Source organism: Balaenoptera acutorostrata, chromosome 5, assembly GCF_949987535.1.
Source record: "Balaenoptera acutorostrata chromosome 5, mBalAcu1.1, whole genome shotgun sequence".
In the NCBI taxonomy this organism is placed as follows: Eukaryota; Metazoa; Chordata; class Mammalia; order Artiodactyla; family Balaenopteridae; genus Balaenoptera; species Balaenoptera acutorostrata.
This window is the reverse complement of record NC_080068.1, coordinates 125,263,799-125,276,077: the sequence shown is the minus strand read 5'-3', so window position 1 is coordinate 125,276,077 and position 12,279 is coordinate 125,263,799.

Sequence of the window (12,279 nt, the reverse complement as noted above, 5' to 3'; positions counted from 1 at the left end):
GAGCCCGTGCTCCACAACTAGAGAAGCCACTGCAATGAGAAGCCCGCACACCGCAACGAAGAGTAGCCCCCACTCACCGCAACTAGAGAAAGCCCGTGCGCAGCAACAAAGACCCAACACAGCCAAAAATAAATAAATAAATAAATTAAAAATAAAAACCCTCTTCATATTCTGTCTAATCTCTTCATATTCTATTTAAGTTATAGTAGTGCTGATCAATCCTGGCTGCACATAATAATCATATGGGGAGCCTTAAAAATCCAGATATCTAGGCCCCAACTCTAAAGCTTCTGATTTAATTTGTCTAAAAGCTCCCCAGGTGATTCTAAAGTGCAGCCAGAGATTGAAAACCACTGAACAAGGGGGAAATCATCCCTTTATGTCAGTGTTCTCAATCCTGGCTGTACATTCCAATCACATGGGGAGCCCTTAAAAACACCAGTGCCTGATTCCGCTGAACCTGGAGACATAAAATGATCCAACAAGGTGCCCGCCCTCAAGGAGCCTATAGTCAGTCTACTGGGGGAGAGAGAGATAAATACATAGGTTACTGTAATAGGGTGTGGTACATGGTATTTCTATGAATAGGTTGCTGAGAAAACATAGGAGGGGTGCCTAACCTGGACTGGGGAGGAGGAATATAGTCAAGAAAGATGCTAGGAAAGTCTGAGTTTCTACTTTTCCCTTTGAACCCCAAGAAACAGGGTTTTACTAGATTGGCATTCTAGTAGCTGGCATAGCAGGGATTCATGTACTTTTTTTTTTTTATTAAAGTATGATTGACTTACAATATTATGTTGTTTTCAGGTGCATAACATAGTGATTTGATATTTTTATACATTACAAAATGATCACCACAACGTATTTCTTTTAAAAATTAGTTCAGATTATGTCTATATTCATATTTGTATTTTACCTTAAATTACCTGTCTAGTTCAAATAAATCTCACCTTCTAAAAAACAAAACAAACAAACAAAAAATACCAATGCCTGGCACCCTGACCTCAGATTAGTTAAATATCACTGTGGATGTGGTCAGGCCATTAGTAGTTCTTAAAAGCTCCCCAGTCAATTCTTATAAGAAGCCAAGGTTGAGAACTACTGCTTTATGTAAACAAAATACTAAAGTAAAGAAGGCAGCAACCACAGTGAGAACTTGACAGCATGGTTTGTAACAGATGACACATACATACTTCAAGGGAGGCTGACTGAAGAGCGGTGTGGTCCACAATCATCTATTGCTAACTCTTGAGTCTCCTTGGGTTGGGCCTGGCTTTGCTGCTTTAGGCCAGCAAACCCATGTGGGAGAGAGTAGCCCTGCTACCCAGGATACCAGTGGCCCACAGGAGTCTAGTAACTCTTTAACAGGGTACAGCACTACACCAAACCTACTATTATTATTATTTGTCATTATGTTCTTCAACTGCCCGGGTTCTTATCTCCTCCAGCCACCTTGAGAAGTAGAATGCATCTTACCTAGTATACTCCTTTCCTATTGCTCTTATCTCCAAAGTAGGCACACTGACCCTTTTCGTTCATGGGGCATTATTTCTAATTACCAGAAAGAGGGCAAGGAAGGGAGGGGCACAGAGGAGAATCACTAAATTGTAAACATAGGAAAGGAACAAAAATCTCATATAATTGTTTTATAACAACATTCCAAATGCTTGACTTACTTTCCTGGGTATATACACACAGTTAATATTTATTGAGTTAGGTTATTATAATGCATATTTAACTTAAGCCTCAAAGCCACTTTAAGAATACATTTTACAGATAAGGGAACAGATTAAAATAGGTTAAATGACTTGCCCAAGGTCACACATGGGAGAAAGTCAGGATTTGAACAAAGGTCTCCTAGTTTTCAGTCCAATGCATATTTGATCTCATGGGAAGCACATCTTAGAAGCTGACAGATACCTTCCTGTCATCATTCTTTTATCATGGAAGGGAGAACCTTTAGTTGGTCTATGGGAGACTATATCCTGTTGCTCCCAGAACCTGGAGATAAGGTGATACTCTAGGGTTTAAACAAGTACCTTGAAGTGGGTGATTGTGGTTATTAGAAGATGTCACTCTAGGGAAGATGGTCCCCAAATCAAAGCAATAAGTTGTCATTTAAAGGGGCCATAGAGTCAGAGATGGAAAAGATGGCAGAGTTGAAGGAACCTGGGCTCACCTCCTCCCATGAGCACACCAAAAATACAACTAACTGCTGAACAACCAGCAAAAAAAAAAGACTGGAATCTGCCAAAAAAGATATTCTACCTCCAAGGATATAAAGAAGAAACCATAACAAGACGGTAGGAGGGGCTCAATCATAATATAAACAAAGCCCATAACCGCTGGGTAGGCAATCCACAGACTGGAGAATAATTATATTGCAGAAGTTCTCCCACAGGAGTGAGAGTTCTGAGCCCCATGTCAGGCTCCCCAGCCTGGGGGTCTGGCATCAGGGGGAGGAGTCCCCAAAGCATTTGGCTTTGAAGGCCAGCAGGGCTGGACTGCAGGAGCTCCACAGGACTTGGGGAAGCAGAAACTCCATTTTTGGAGGATGCACACAATGTCTTGCATGTACCGGGACCTAGAGCAAAGGCAGTGACTTCACAGGAGCCTAGGCCAGACCTACCTGCTAGTCTTGGAGGGTGTCCTGGGGAGGCAGGGTGTGGCCATGGCTCTCCCTGGGGTAGTGGAGATTCCGAGGAGTGTTCATCTACGTGAACTCTTGAGGAGGCAGACGTCTTGCTTGGGTCATCAGCACCAAGACCTGGCCCCACCCAACAGCCTGTAGGCTCCAGTCCTGGGAGGCCTCAGGCCAAACAACTAACAGGGTGGGAACACAGCCCCACCCATCAGCAGACAGGCTGCCTCAAGACTTCCTGAGCCCACAGCCGCCTCTAGACACACCCCTTGACATGGCCCTGACCACCAGAGGGACAAGACCCAGCTCCACCCACCAGGGGGCAGGCACCAGACCCTCCCACTAGGAAGCCTGTACAAGCCTCTAGACCAGCATCACCCACCAGGGGGCTGACACCAGAACAAGAATACTACAATCCAGCAGCCTGTGGAATTGAGTCTGCAAACCCAGACTCAAAGTGAGATGGCACAGGAATATGTTCTAGACAAAGGAACAAGATAAAACCCCAGAAGAACAACTAAGGTAAGTGGAGATAGGCAATCTACCAGAGAAAGACTTCAGAGTAATAATCACAAAGTTGATCCAAGATCTCGGAAAAAGAATGGATGCAGAGTGCAAGATGTTACATGATATTTTTAACAAAGAATTAGAAAATATAAAGAACAACCAAACAGAGTTGAAGAATATAACAACTGAAATGAAAAATACACCAGAAGGAATCAATAGCAGAATAAATGAGACTGAAGAACGGATAAGTGAGCTGGAAGACAGAGTGGTGAAAATCACTGCCAAGGAACAGAATAAAGAAAAAAGAATGAAAAGAAATGAAGACAGTCTAAGAGACCTCTGGGACAACATTAAGTGCACCAACATTTGCATTATAGGGGTCCCAGAAGAAGAAGAGAGAGAGACAAGGCCTGAGAATATATTTGAAGAGATAATAGCTGAAAACCTCCCTAACAAGGGAAAGGAAACAGTTACCCAAATGCTGGAAGCACAGAGAGTCCCAGGCAGGATTAATCCAAGGAGGAATACACTGAGGCACATAGTAATCAAATCAACAAAAATTAAAGACAAAGATAAAATATTAAAAGCAACAAGGTAAAAGGAACAAATAATATACAATGAAATCCCCATAAGGTTATCAGCTGATTTTTCAGCAGAAACTCTGCAGGCCAGAAGGCAGTGGCATGATATATTTAAAGTGATGAAAGGAAAAAACCTACAATCAATAATACTCTACCCAGCAAGGCTCTCATTCAGATTTGACAGAGAAATCAAAAGCTTTACAGGCAAGCAAAAGCCAAAAGAATTCTGCACACCAAAGCAGCCTTACAACAAATGCTAAAAGAACTTCTCTAGGCAGAAAAGAAAAGGACACAAATAGAAGTAAGAAAATTATGAAATGAGAAAGCTCACTGGTCAAGGCAAACATACAGTAAAGGTAGGAAATCATCCACACACAAATATGATATCAAAGGCAGTAATAATGAGAGGAAGAGAGCACAAATGCAGGATACTTGAAATGCATTTGAAATTAAGAGATCAGAAACTTAAAACAATCATGTATTTATATAAGCTGCTATATCAAAACCTAATGGTAACCACAAACCAAAAATCTATAATAGATATACACACAAAAAAGAAAAAAGAATCTTAACATAACACTAAAAATAGTTATCAAATCACAAGAGAAGAGAACAAAAGAGGATAGGAAGAAAAAGACCTACAAAAGCAAATCCAAAACAATTAACAAAATGGCAATAGGAACATACATATCAGTAATTACCTTAAATGTAAATGGATTAAATGCTCCAACCAAAAGACATAGACTGGCTGAATGGATACAAAAAAAGACCTGTATATAGGGTGTTTACAAGAGACCCACTTCAGATCTGAAGACATACAGACTGAAAGTGAGGGGATGGAAAAAGGTATTCCATACAAATGGAAATTAAAAGAAAGCTGGAGTAGCAATATTCAAATCAGACAAAATAGACTTTAAAATAAGGACTGTTACAAGCAACAAAGAAGGACACTACATAATGATCAAGGGATCAATCCAAGAAGAAGATATAACAATTGTAAATATATATATGCACCCAACAAAGGAGCACCTCAATATATAAGGCAAATGTTAACAGATATAAAAGGAGAAATTGACAGTAACACAATAATAGTCGGGGACTTTAACACCCCACTTACATCAATGGACAGATCATCCAGAGAAAATCAATAAGGAAAAACAGGCCTTAAATGACACATAAGACCAGATGGACTTAATTGATATTTATATTTATTTATATTGAAAGCAGCAGAATACACATTCTTTTCAAGTACACATGGAACATTCTCCAAGAGAGAGCACATGCTGGGACACAAAGCAAGCCTCAGTAAATTAAAAAAAACTAAAATCGTATCAAGCATATCTTCCAACCACAACGTTATGAGATTAGAAATCAACTACAAGAAAAAAAGTGCAAAAACCACAAACATGTGGAGGCTAAACAGTATGCTGCTAAACAACCAATGGATCACTTAAGAAATCAAAGAGGAAATCAAAAAATAGAGACAATGACAATGAAAACACAATGAGGTAAAAGCTTGGCATGCAGCAAGAGCAGTTCTAAGAGGGAAGTTTATAGTGATACGAGCTTACCTCAGGAAATAAGAAAAATCTCAAATAAACAACGTAACCTTACACCTAAAGCAACGAGAAAAAGAAGAACAAACAAAACCCAAAGGTAGCAGAAGGAAAGAAATCATAAAGATCAGAGCAGAAATAAATGAAATAGACATGATGAAAACAATAGAAAAGATCAATGAAATTAAAAGCTGGTTCTTTGAAAAGATAAACAAAATTGATAAACCTTTAGCCAGACTCATCAAGAAAAAAAGAAGAGGGTTCAAATCAATAAATCAGAAATGAAAAAGGAGAAGTTACAACTGACACCACGGAAATACAAAGGACCATAAGAGACTACTACAGGCAACTATATGCCAATAAAATGGACAACCTAGAAGAAATGGACAAATTCTTAGAAAGATACAATCTCCCAAGACTGAACCCAGAAGAAAGAGAAAATATGAACAGACCAATTACAAGTACTGAAATTGAAACTGAGATTAAAAAACTCCCAACAGGGGCTTCCCTGGTGGTGCAGTGGTTGAGAATCTGCCTGCCAATGCAGGGGACACAGGTTCGAGTCCTGGTCTGGGAAGATCCCACATGCCGCGGAGCAACTGGGCCCGTGAGCCACAACTACTGAGCCTGTGCGTCTGGAGCCTGTGCTCCGCAACAAGATAGGTTGCAATAGTGAGAGGCCCGCGCACCGCAATGAAGAGTGGCCCCCGCTTGCCACAACTTAGAAAGCCCTTGCACAGAAACGAAGACCCAACACAGCTAAAAAAATAAATAAATAAATAAATAAATAAAAATTTACAAAAGGAAAAAAAAACTCCCAACAAACAAAAGCCCAGGATCAGATAGCTTCACAGGCAAATTCTTCCAAACATTTAGAGTTAAAACCTATCCTTCTCAAACTATTCCAAAAAATTGCAGAGGAAGGAACACTCCCAAACTCATTCTATGAAGCCATGATGACCCTGATACCAAAACCAGACAAAGATACCACAAAAAAAGAAAATTACAGGCCAATAACACTGGTGAACATAGACGCAAAAATCCTCAACAAAATACTAGCAAACAGAATGCAACATGGATCATACACCATGGTCAAGTGGGATTTACCCCAGGGATGCAAGGATTCTTCAATACACGCAAATCAATCAGTGTGATACACCATATTAACAAATTGAAGAAGAAAAACCATAGGATCATCTCAATAGATGCAGAAAAAGCTCTTGATAGAATTCAACATTCATTTATGATAAAAACTCTCCAGAAAGTGGGCACAGAGGGAACCTACGTCAACATAATAAAGGCCATATGTGACAAACCCACAGCTAATATCATACCCAACGGTGAAAAGCTGAAGGCATTTCCTCTAAGATCAACAACAAGACAAGAATGTCCACTCTCGCCCCTTTTATTCAACATAGTTTTGGAAGTCCTAGCCACAGCAATCAGAGAAGAAAAGGATTTAAAAGGGATTCAAATTGGAGAAGAAGTATAATCGTCACTGTCTGCAGATGACATGATACTATACACAGAGAATACTAAAGACGCTACCAGAAAACTACTAGGGCTCATCAGTGAATTTGGTAAAGTTGCAGGATACAAAATTAATACACAGAAATCTGTTGCATTCCTATACACTAAGAATGAAAGATCAGAAAGGAAAATTAAGGAAACGGTCCTTTACCATCATATCAAAAAGAATAAAATACCTAGCAATAAACCTGCCTAAGGAGGCAAAAGACCTGGACTCTGAAAACTATAAGACACTGATGAAAGAAATCAAAGACGACACAAACAGATGGAAAGATATACCATGTTCTTGGATTGGAAGAATCAATATTGTCAAAATGACTATACTACCCAAAGCAATCTACAGATTCAGTGCAATCCCTATCAAATTACCAATGGCATTTTTTACAGAACTAGAACAAAAATTTTTTAAATTTGTATGGAAGGACAAAAGATCCCGAATAGCCAAAGCAATCTTGAGAAAGAAAAATGGAGCTGAAGGAATCAGGCTCCCTGGCCTCAGACTATACTACAAAGCTACAGTAATCAAAACAGTATGGTACTGGCACAAAAATAGAAATATAGATCAATGGAACAGGATAAAAAGTCCAGAAATAAACCCACACACCTATGGTCAATTAATCTATGACAAAGGAGGCAAGAGTATAAAATAGAGAAAAGACAGTCTCTTCAATAAGTGGTGCTGTGAAAACTGGACAGCTACGTGTAAAAGAATGAAATTAGAACATTCTCTAACACCATACACAAAAATAAACTCAGAATGGATTAAAGACCTAAATGTAAGACCGGATACTATAAAACTCCTACAGGAAAACATAGGCAGGACACTCTTTGACATAAAATGCAGCAATATCTTTTTGGATCCATCTCCTAGAGTAATGGAAATAAAAACAAAGATAAACGAATGGAATCTAATTAAACTTACAAGCTTTTGCACAAGAAAGGGAACCATAAACAAGATGAAAAGACAACCTACAGAATGGGAGAAAATATTTACAAACAATGCAACTGACAAGGGATTAATCTCCAAAATATGCAAACAGTTCATACAGCTCAATATCAAAAAACAAACAAACAATAAAACAACCCAATCAAAAAAGGGGCAGAAGATCTAAACAGACATTTCTCCAAAGAAGACATACAGAAGGCCAAAAGGCACATGAAAAAAATGCTCAACATCACTAATTATTAGAGCAATGCAAATCAAAACTGCAATGAGGTATCACCTTACACCAGTCAGAATGGCCATCATCAAAAAGTCTACAAATAATAAATGCTAGAGAGGGTGTAGAGAAAAGGGAACGCTCTTGCACTGTTGGTGGGAATGTAAATTGATACAGCCACTATGGAGAACAGTATGGTGGTTCCTTAAAAAACTAAAAATAGAGCTACTATATGATCCTGCAATCCCACTCCTTGTCATATATCTGGAGAAAACCATAATGTGAAAAGATACATGCACCCCAATGTTCACTGCAGCACTATTTACAATAGACAAGACATGGAAGCAACCTAATGTCCATCGACAGAGGAATGGATAAAGAAGATATGATAGATATATATACACACACACACACACACACACACACACACACACACACACACAATGGAATACTACTCAGCCATAAAAAAGAATGAAATAATGCCATTTGCAGCAACATGGATGGATGTAGAGATTATCATACTAAGTGAAGTAAGTCAGACAGTAAAGACAAATATCATATGATATCACTTATATGTGGAATCTAAAGAAATGATACAAATGAACTTATTTACAAAACAGAAACAGACTCAGACATAGAAAACAAACTTGTGGTTACCAAAGGGGGAAGGTGGGGGGGGGAGGGATAAATTATGAATTTGTAACATATACACACTACTATATATAAAATAGATGAACAAGGACCTACTATATAGCACAGAGAACTATACTCAATATTTTGTAATAACCTATAAAAGAATCTGAATCACTTTTCCATACATCTGAAACTAACACAACATTTTAAATCACCTATACTTCAATAAAAAATAATTTAAAATAATAAAAAAAACAAACAAAAAAACCCCCAAAGGGGCCACAGAGTAATGCTTCCAGAGGGCAAGTCCAAAATATAATTGAGTAAAAAAAAGCAGCGTCTAATTATTTTATCTTAACATCTGAATAAAGGGTTTGACAACAGAAGTGAGCAAAGAGCTCACCTTCCTGGTTAGTGGTGGGTTCCCACCATCGTTCCTGAAGAGAGGGTATCTGGCTAGTGCTGTATCAGAGGAGACCCTTGGCTTGGATTCTAGCCTCAACAAGCGATCTTCCTAGCTTCCCAGAGACTTTCACACACAGGAGAAAAAAATTCTTGGCTCAGCTCATATGAATATTCTGTTTTTTCTAGTAGTAACGTTATAAATATAAATATGAAATTAGCATCTCAGTTTCCACAATTGTCTGTGAGTTTGGTTAGTGAGTTGATTACACTGATGATGATTACCTCCTGTTAGCCTGACAAAAGTTTGTGGGCCTGTGAACCTATGATCATGGAAACCCTGCCGTTGGGTGACTGCAAGGCATGGCCATCCTGAGAGACTCTGGACTCCTTTGATCCACCATTGCTTTCCCCTCACTAAATAGAGACTTTTAGAGTAGACCAATGGCATGAACTAGGGAGCTAAGAACTGCCCCTAAACTTAAATGAGTGATTAAAGGCTTTGAAAGTTTCCAGAGGGTGGCTCTAATGTTAGATTGGTCCCTGCTTTACATAGAAAAGTCATCCTTTGTAAAGTCTGGCCATTTAAATCATCATCTTAAAAGAAAAATGGTACAATGCAGATCTCTGATATGGAAATTTAGAAGAATTTGTGAAAGAGGAGATTGCTCTACTGGGTTCCTGGGAATGAAATTTATATCCTGTACTGTGCTTTCTGTGGAGTCTATTGGCTCCTGTATTACTTGTACAGTTGGCCCTTGAACAACATGGGTTTGAACTGTGCAATTCCATTTACACACGAATTTTTTTTTTCAATAAATACATACTACACTACTACACGATCTGAGGTTGGCTGAATCCTCAGATGTGGAAGCTTGGATACAGAGGGCTGATTGCAGACTTATACTCGGATTTCTGACTGTGACGGTTGGGGATCAGTGCCCCTAACACCCATGTTGCTCCAGAGTCAACTGTAATTTAGTCCAATTCCTTTCTGAGTTGTGTCAGTTGTCATTTCATAACCTGTTGTTAGCCATCTAATTTCTGAGATCGTCATTCCTACTTAGTGCTGTTTTTTTTTTCAAAAACTTCAAACTAAATGATTTCTTTTTACTCAGAAATATTACTTTTCATCTGCTTTGTAGCTACATTTTTTTTTTTCTGGTGAGCTCTCATTGTTCAAATGTTATTTAATCCATTTTAATCTTTTGCTTTGTACTGAGGTCATTTGAGGTTAAATGGCATTTCTTTTTCCCCCCATGTTCAAATGACATGGATTTTTGTGAATCCCATTTCAGGAGATTCTTGTGGAGGAGATGGGGATGGGCTGGGGCCAGTTACTCAGTTTCATGGCTCATGGTCTCTCTTCTGTTATAAGTGAAGGACTGAAAATATAGCCTTTCTCTGTAGTCCTTCTCTGTGTGTCAAAGCTAAGTCTGGTTGGAAAGATTTTCTACCTCCAGCTCTGTGTTTCCAAGAGGTCTACGGACCTTGCCTTCAAGGTTACATTTATCTTCAGAGCTCTTATTCCTCCAAGTTTCCGGGCCACCCATCCTAATACAAAATGACATTGTTTCACCATTCCCAATGTAGCTCTTCTCTCTCCCTTATTCCAAGTGTTCCTGCCCTGCTTTATTTTACTTGCTTCCAACATTTTTTTCCCCTCAGGGTGTGACTCAGTTCTCCTGGAAGGAAGTATTGAAACCGAGTCCCCCTAAAACTGAGTTCCCTTACTGAGTTTATGATTAATCTCTCTATCCAAAACTTTATTCCCATTCTTGTCCCCTCTGATCTCAATCCTGTGCGAACTGAACTAATCAACCAGAGTCAGATGACTAAGATTCCTGCTGTTGATAACATCATTAATGTACTAAAATTGCTGTTGTTAACATCATTAATGTACCAAAATCGCTATTATAGATACCATCAATAACGTACAAACTCAGGTTGTTTCTACAGGGTAAGATGAGTTAACAGACCCCCCAAGCCATGGACCACTTGGCCACAGAATTGTAAACCAGAGACATCCTGACTCCCAAAACTATAATTAAGAAATGTCACAAGATGATAATTAATCCCAAACTCTTTGTTCTTCCCCTTTTAAAACTCCTAACTCAAAGACCAAGTTGGAGTGGATCTGGGGCTTGCCTCCCACTGCCTTGCTTGGTGCCCTGCAATAAATCCTTACTTCGCTGAAAATTCTGGCTGCCAGAGTCTGGCTTTCTGTACTGAGGGCACACGAGCCCTTTGCTTGGTTACAGCATGTGCTGAGTATTTCTGATATTCTTCAGAGCTTAGATCACCACAGCACTAGTCAATTCTCCTACATCTGCTATGTAAAAAAATAATAATAGTAATACAGAAACCTCAATTAAATAGAGCTGGGAGACCAGAACGGGAGCTCTCATGCCCTGGGACAATAGCAGAGCCCAACAGGAAGAAGACAGACTTCATCTTCTTTGCTGGCAAGGACTCAACCAATGAAAAGCCATGGACTCTGTTCTGCTGTAACCCTTCCAATTTCCTTTTCCTTCCTACGAAAGTGTTCTCCTTCCCTTGCCACGTGGGGACTTGCATGTGGCTCGCCATGGTTGCAGACCCTGAATTGCAATTCTCTGCTGATCCTGAATAAACCCATCTTTGCAGGAGAAATATCTGGTAGTCCGTTTATTTCAGGCAACAACATAGACACATAGAGTTGGGGTTGTTTTGTTTGTTGTTGTTTTGCACTCACCCAGAATGTGACGCCCGTGGGTTAGTTCTCAAACCTGCTTACACTGTTTTTTCCATTCATATTTCCTTTCCTTTTGGAAGCACTTGTGAGCAGTTTTGGGGACTGTAGCTCACAGTGACCTGTCAGTAGCCCCTTCGCTCTTGCTGCTTCCCAATTCCTTTCTGCTGATCTTGCATCTGCCCAGCCTCTGGGTGGGCACGCACACCTGCCTATAATCTGGAATACGTTTCCTACAATTCCATTGCTGGAATTTTTTTAAAGATTATTTTTTGAAGAACTAATTAACCCCTGGTCAAGGAGGAGTTATTTATCTTTGGGAAAATGGGCTATAATGCAGAGGTAAGTTAACTGCAAACCTCTTTGTAGTCTGTAATATTCAAGAGGCAGGTTGGTCTCACAAAGGTATCAACACTGCACTGGTCTTTTAAGAAATGTCTATACCTGCTTATAGATAGGGTTTCTTGAAAACCCCACTTACTTAGATGACTCAAGTTTTTTCAAGGGACTGTCCTCAGTTTGCAAGGACAGAAAAATT